Source organism: Dasypus novemcinctus, chromosome 7 (assembly GCF_030445035.2).
Source record: "Dasypus novemcinctus isolate mDasNov1 chromosome 7, mDasNov1.1.hap2, whole genome shotgun sequence".
In the NCBI taxonomy this organism is placed as follows: Eukaryota; Metazoa; Chordata; class Mammalia; order Cingulata; family Dasypodidae; genus Dasypus; species Dasypus novemcinctus.
The window spans coordinates 61,739,676-61,746,446 of record NC_080679.1 but is presented as its reverse complement, the minus strand read 5'-3'; positions in this window follow the sequence as shown (position 1 = coordinate 61,746,446).

The window sequence follows — 6,771 nt, the reverse complement described above, 5'->3', positions numbered from 1 at the left end:
AATGAAAATGATGTCATTATTACTGACGCTACAGAAATTAAAGTGGTCATAAGAGGATACTTCAACAACTGCATGCCAACAAACTAGACAATGTATATGGAATGGACAAATTCCTAGGAAGATTAGAACATCCCACACTGGCCCTAAAAAGAAAACCTTGACAAACCAATCACAGGTAGAGATTGAAACAGTCATCAAAAAAATCCCCAAAATGTAGAGCCCAGGACCAGATGGCTTCACAGTTTAATTCTACCAAGCAGTCAGAGATTCAATGCCGATATTACTCAAACTCTTCCAAAATTTGAACAGGAAGTAATGCTACCAAATTCATTCTATAAAGCTGATATCACCCTAATACTGAAGTCAGATAAAGATATTACAAAAAAAAGAAAATTACAGACCCATTTCTTTAATGAATATAGACAGAAAAATCCTCAGCAAAATAATTGCTAATTAAATCCAACTGCACATTAAAAGAACTATGCATAATGATCAAATGGGTCTTATATATACCAGGCATGCAACGGTGGTTCAAAACAAGAAAATCGATCAATGCAATATGCCACACTAATAAATCAAAGGAGAAAAATCACATGATCCTGTTGGTTGATGGAGAAAAGGCATTTGACAAAATATAGCATCCTTTCTTCATAAAAATACTCCAAAACATAGGAGGAATTGAAGGAAACTTTCTCAACATGGAAAGGGCATATATTAAAAACCCACAGCTAACATTGTACTCAATGGTGAAAGACTGAAAGCTTTCCCATTGAGATCAGGGACAAAATAAGGATGACCATTGTCACCACTGTTGTTTACTATAGCACTAGAGGTTTTAGATAGAGTAACCAAGCAAGAAAAAGAAATAAAAGGCATCCAAAATGGAAAAGAAGAATTAAAATTTTGTTATTCACAGATGATATGATTCTATATCTAGGAAGTTCTGAAAAGAAAGCTACTAGAACTAATAAAAAGTTCAGCAGAGTGGCAGGTGTTTTGTTAAATAAAATGCTTTGCTATGTATATGTATATAGATTGATATGATGACTTAACTCAAGCATAACAAAGCAAAACACAGACATTATTTATTTTATTAAACTTCTGTTAATAATTGAGAGAATGTGAAATAAGCAAAGGATCATCTATAAACAGGGGCCCAACTGCTGTATCACAATCCTTCACAATATACATACATATAGATATAAGCTCACTAAATTGAGGGACACACCAACTTCTGGCCCACATCCAGCCAGAATTCCACTTGGATGAAATATATATATATATAATATATAGTTTAATAGTTTAATAAGTTTATACTGACAATTAGAGAGAGAAATAAGAATAGCATAACCAGTCAAAAGATTAAATCAGTATTGAACAGAGTCACAAAATGACAGAAAAATAGAAAAGTCTTACATACAAACTCACCAAATGAGGAGACACACCAACATCTAGCTCATGGCTGGAAAGTCCCGAATCAGCAGTTGATACCAGAGTCTTGATTAGAAACAACACCTGGGCAGAACACCCTCTCTCAAGGTGGGACATCAATTGACCTGACCAGGGACTGTCCCTTTTATTGAGCTCATAATCAATAACTCGATACTACATATGCCAACTTGCAAGTACCATGTCATTACCCAAGGAAGTGACCAGCCTCCTCAGGAAGGAACACAACACTCCATGGGCAGTACATTACAAGATCTATAAAACAGTCCCTGAGAAAGTGGCCAGCTTTTCCAAAGAGGAACACTATATTCCCCCGAATGCACCCTATTTGTTCTTAGTTGTTACAAAACATCCCCCACTGTGTCTACTGCTCTAGTTCTCATAATTCCTCCTGAAATATGGCAAGTGCTGGTCAGTAAAACATTCTGATTAACAAAGTTTCCTGCGTAATGTTTCACTTTTAGTTTTGAACAATGCTCACTATTTTTTTTCCTAATACAGCAGATTATAATATTAATAAGCAAATATCAGTAATGTTTATATACACTAGTAATGAGCAATCTGAGAAGGAAATCAGGAAAAAAATCATATATTATAGTGGCATAAAGAATGAAATACTTAAGAATAAACTTAACCAAGGATGTAAAGTACTTATATTCAGAAAATGACAATGCATTGATAAAAGAAATCAAAGAAAACCTAAATCAATGGAAAAATATTCTGTGTTCATTGATTGGAAGACTTAATATTAAGAGGTCAAATCTACTCAAATTGATATACAGATAAAAAGAAATCACAATAAAAATTCCTTCAGCATTTTTTTTTTAAGAAATGGAAAACCCAATTATCAAATTTATTTGGAAAGGTAAGAGGTCCTGAATAGCCAGAATCATCTTGCTTTAAAATTTAATTTAAAAAAAATTTTTTAACTTTAAAGAAGCTTTAGATTACACAAATGTAACATAAAAAAATAGAGGATTGCCATATGCCCCACACTCTCTCCCTCCCACACTTTCCCACATTAACAATATCTTTATTAGTGTGGGACATTTGTTACACTTGATGAACACATATTGAAGCATTGCTACTAACCATTGACTACAGTTTACATTATATAGTTTACATGGATTATAGTTTACATTATGTCCTGCACAATTTTATAGGTTATGGCAAAAAGTATAATGGCATGTATCTATCATTGCATTATTATGGAGAGCAATTCCAATGTCCCCTAAATGCCTCTATGTTACACCTAATCTTCCCTCTCCCTCCCCTCAGAACCTCTGGTTGCCACTGCCTTTATGTCAATCATATAAGTTCTTCCATTGCTAGAATAATAATAAGTCAATAATAGAAAAATAATAAGACAACTTGAGCTGATTGTTCATTCCCAGTATTGAGGATTTGGGGATAGTAATGTCCACTCTGTTTCTAATTGAGAAGGACCTTAGATCCCATGAGGACAGATGGATGGAACTATCTTGCGTGCAGTTGCAGACACTCTCTGTTCTTTGGGATGGGCACTGTCTATCCTCATCCTTGTTAGTTATCCTTTGTGTGTCCAGTGAACTGGAGAGTAGGTGTTGCAACTCTGCTGAGATTCAGGACTCAACTAGCACATGAACAGACCGAAGATTTAAGACTAGGACAAATATTTAACAAGTATTGTGTTAATTATAGGTTCAAATAAAAGTGGCAGAAGGGCTGTATGTAGGGAAACTATAAATGAATCTAAGTCTGTTACACTGGGAAGCATAAATTCCAAACTAAGGACCACTGACAAGATGCCAAATTCCTGAGCTTGTCTGCCCTGCACATAGTGTCTAAGTGTCTATAAAGCCCTCAGTAACCCTGCTGTTTAAGACACTGTTTACTGTGACAATCAATGAGATCCTGCTGTGACATACATAAATGTAACCTCTGGATTGAACTCGTTACTTATTTTGAAATCTCTTAGCCATATAAGCCACTTGTATTTAATATTTCTCCCATTTGGTCAAGGTATTTTTTCTGATGCATTGCTAGCTGGCACTTGGTAATAATTCCTGGGTGCCACAGAGTGTCATCAATGGAAGTCATATTCCATGCCAGGGGGAAGGTAGGGCATTTATGTACTGAGTTTAGCTTACAGAGAGGTCACATTTGAGCAACAAGGAGACTTTTAGGGGGTAACTCTTAGGCAATATATAGATCTTGGCTATATTTCAATTTCCTAGGAAAAGGTTCCTAAGTACAGTCATCCTTTTTAAGGGGTTGACATAATGGTCTGCTTTCCTTCACTAGGGACTGTCCATGTACTTAGGGGATTCTTGCAGTTCTATTAGAGAATGTAGCAAGTGTCCCCAGGATGGAAATTCAATATTCTTTCAGTTATTGTGGGGTGTTCACACAGGGAGACAGTTCCGTATGAACACTTGAACATATTCATATGCTTTAGAGGCAAGCCAAGGTGCACTCTTCTCCACACACCCCCCCCATCATCAATACCCCACACCGGTGCTCCTCCCTGCCACTGTTGTGACCCTAGTGAGAAACATCTTAAAAAGGAAGAATGAATTTGGAGGACTATCACTTCCTGTCTTTAAATCATTTTATCTAACTACAATAGTTAAAAGCAGCATGGTACTAGCATAAAGACAGACACACTGTCCAATGGAACCAAATTGCTGGTACAGAAACAGACCTCACATCTATGAACATGTGATTTTTGATAAGGCTCTCAAGCCCACCTAGCTGGTGAAGAACATTCTATTCAGCAAACGATCCGGGGAGAGCTAGATATCCATATCCAAATGAAAGAAAGAGGACCCTTACCTCACACCTTAAAATGGATAAAGACCTACACGTAAAAGCTAGGATGATAAAATTCCTAGAAGTAATTATAGGGAAACATCTTCAAGACCTAGTGGTACTTGATGGTTTCTTAAACTTTATACTGAAAGCACAAGCAACAAAAGAAAAGATGGATAAATGGAGTCTCCTCAAACTTAAACACTATTGTGCTTCAAAGGACCTCTAAAGAAGTTTAAAAGGCAACTTGCTCAATGGGAGAAAATATTTGGAAACCCCATATCTGATAAGATTTGATTTCCATTCTCTATAAAGAGATCATACCATTCAACAATTAAAGGCAAGCAATCCCATTAAAAAATGGGCAAAATAGTTAAAGAGACATTTCTCCCAAGAGGAAATACAAATGACCAAAAAAAAAAAAAAAAAAAACCACATGAAAAAATGTTCACTATCACTAGGTATTGGGGAAATGCAAACCAAAACTACAATAAGATATCATCTCACTCTTCATAGAACGGTCATTATTTTTTTAAAAAAACACAGAAAACAAGTGCTAGAGAGGATATAGAAAAATAGGTACACTCCTTCAGTGTTGGTGGGAATGTAGAATGGTGTAGCCTCTGTGGAAGACAGTTTAAGGATCACTCAGGAAGCTAAATTCAGAACTGCTGTATGATATGTTAATCTCTCTACTAGAAATATATCTAGAATAAGTGAAAACAGTAATTTAACAGACATTTGCAGACCAACGTTCGTAGTGGTGTTATTCACAATTATCAAAAGATGGAAACACCCAATTTTCCATCAACTGAAGAATGGATAAACAAAATGTGGTATATACATATAATGTAATACTATGCTGCTGTAAGAAGAAATGAAACTGGGGCACAGCCTAACGTGGATGAACCTTGAGGCCATTATGCTGAGTGAAATAATTCAGGGACAAAAGGGCAAATGTATCATCTCACTTATATGAACTAAATATGAAGAATAAAGAGAATAAACACATGAAGTTAAAACCTAGAGTATAGATTAGTCAGGGATAGGAAGAGGGTTGAGAAGGGGTACTGATGCTTAATGTATATAAAAGTTTTAATTAGCATGACTGTAAAAACATGGAAATGGATTAAGTTGGTGATAACACATTATAGTGAGTATAACTAATACAACTGGTATATAAATGGGACTGTGGCTTAAGGGGGTAGTTTAAGGATGTAAATGCCAATTGAAAGAAAGCTAGAGAATAATCTAGGGACTGGATAACATAGTGAACCTGGAGATGGATAAGGATTGTGGCTATTTTGTATTAATGTACAAAACAAGAATGTTCTTCTACAAACTACAACAAATGTATATCACTACAAGGTGGTAAGAATACAGTGATGCATGGAAAAGTATAATTAATGTAATTTATGGACTATAGTTAACAGTGATATTGTAATCTTGCATCAATATCAAAGAAGGTACTATAGCAACACTAAAGGTCAATAATGGGGATATGGGCTTTACTCTTTTGGACTAAGGAAAATGTTCAAAAATTAGTGTGGCAATGACTGCACAACATTGTGATAAAAGTGAGAGCCACTGAGTGTACACTTTGGATGGATTGTATAAGGCATGGGACTATATAACACATTGAACCATGGGGTGGATGATGGACTGTGGTTAACAGTACAAATTTGTTATAGTTCATGAATGAACACTCATATTTGTACTGTACAATGCCAATACATAATGTTAATAATAGGGTATGTACAGAAAAAATATACCAAATATAAACCATAGTTATTGGCAATAATCTGATTATGTTCTTTCATAATCAGTAACAAATGTTCCACAACAAGGCAAGTTGTTGGTGGAGGGGTGATGCATAAGGAAATCTGAACATTATTCAAGATTGATTTGTAAATTCACAATTTCTCTAAATAAACACTATATTAAAAAAGAAAAATGCAAAAGAAAAATAGCTCTTTGGGTTGTTCTTAGTTTAGGCTATTTTTAATAAACCTGCAATAAAAATTCTTGTGCATATTCTCTTGGTGGACATACACATTTACTATTCTTGGATGCATCTATAAAAGTGGAATTTCTGGGTCATAGGCTAGTAGATAGAGTTAAAGGGTTTTCTAAAGGGAAATTTACCTTCCCTCCAGCAACGTGTGACTTTAAATTGCTTCATATCCTCACCAGCACTTTATTTTCAGTCTACTTAATTTGTGGAAAATTTGTACACAATTATAGACTACTTGGTCCATATGTAATGGTATTTCAGTGTGTTTTTATGTATACTTTCTTGATGAGAAATTGTCCCTTTTCATGTTCTTATAGGACATTCCTCTTTATTATTTTGTGAAGTGCCTGATCAAGGTTTTGTCTATTTTTTGTGTTTAAATTTTGATTTTTGTATTTTTTTATATTCAGGATAAAAAGATATTTTTGATATGTGCAGTGTATTTTCTGTTGGGGTGATGCTTGTCTCTTCACCATCTTAACTGTCTTTCAATGTATGGAAGTTCTTAATTTTAATGA